Source organism: Lactuca sativa, chromosome 9, assembly GCF_002870075.4.
Source record: "Lactuca sativa cultivar Salinas chromosome 9, Lsat_Salinas_v11, whole genome shotgun sequence".
Taxonomy (NCBI): Eukaryota; Viridiplantae; Streptophyta; class Magnoliopsida; order Asterales; family Asteraceae; genus Lactuca; species Lactuca sativa.
In genome coordinates, this window is record NC_056631.2 from 126,246,735 (window position 1) to 126,248,309 (window position 1,575).

Here is a 1,575-nt window from a genome sequence, read left to right on the forward strand (position 1 = left end):
GTGTATGAATTACACAAACTCCTGCTCTGATACCAATTGATGAGTTATAAAAACTCTTTGATCGATTAGATCTTTGTAACAGGTAAATAAAGAACGTAAAAACAGTGAGATAAAACACAAGTATGGATCTGAATGAGTCGAATGATTAGATTAACTCAATCCTCAGCAGAGCTCGATTAAGAACTTCCACTGTAGAGGATTCTAGGGTTACCAAACAAGAACGATGAGTACGCTTGAAAATACTTATCTAATCGTTTCGTTCTAGGATGCATGCAAGCATCTATTTATAAAAAACCCTACATAAAACTCACAGATGGACAGGCCCATACCGGAGACAAAACTTGGACTAGCTAACGAGCCCAATAGACGCAACACTAAGCTGGACCTAACAAAATCCTTCTATGGAACTAGTTGCCACTAGTTATCATCCTACTGTGGTGCTAACAACCTCCTGATCTAACCAATCGGATCCATGCATCAAATCCTAACGTCACCCCAATCCAAGGATAAGAGTGATTTCTACCTGACCAATGGTAGCCTTATATTACAACAACCTTAAGCAGTCCATTGCTTTCCTGATTTCGTAGCTGTAGTGGCGCTCCTACAGTCTTATCATTGGCTTAACCAGGTCTAATCGCTCTGGGGAAATCCATAAACCAATCTATGGATTTGCTACGCCCTCACTGCTACACCCGACTGGTGGGTACTACTATTCCTTCCGCGTTCTAACAACATACTCATGCTATCTATCAACCTAGTGAATGCTACGGCTACACCCGAAGAATTACAACACTCTATCACTATCTGCTAACCTTGTGTACAACACTTCTCACACTATCTATTGCTAGTGAATGCTACGACTACCCCCGCAGTCTTACAACACTTTCCATACTACCTGATCTCTAGTGAATGCTACGGCTACCCCCGCAGTCTCACAACACTTTCCATACTACCTGATCGCTAGTGAATGCTACGGTTACCCCCGTAGTCTTACAACTCTATCCAAACCGGGTCGAACACACACTCTACCTAACACTCAACCGAACTTGAGTCCTAAATAAAGCTCTAACCTGGTTCCCTAAGTCCTGCTATCACGTGATCCCGTTGCATCAGTACTGCACACATTCCAATGATCGAAGCATCACAATAAACCACGAAATCATCTTCACCCTCTGGCAGGGTGAGAATCGGTGCCTCGCACCACCGTTGTCTGAGAGTCTTGAAGGCTGCCTACTGCTCAGGCCCCCAGCAGAAGGCCACCGACTTCTTGGTCTATCTAGTCAAAGGAACCGCAATCTCAAAGAAGTCCCATATAAATCTCCGGTAATAACCCGCTAGACCCAGGAAACTCCGAATCTCAGTTGGAGACCTCGAAATCTCCCACTGCATCACGCCCTCTATCTTGGCCGGATCGACCAAAATACTCTTCTGGTTGACAAGGTGCCCAAGAGATTGCAGCTCGCGCAACCAGAACTAACATTTCGAAAACTTTATAAAAAGTCTCTCCCCCACTTAGATTCAACTAAGTCTTCACGACATGCGAGAATTGAAGGATTCCCAATCCTTCTTTCTTTG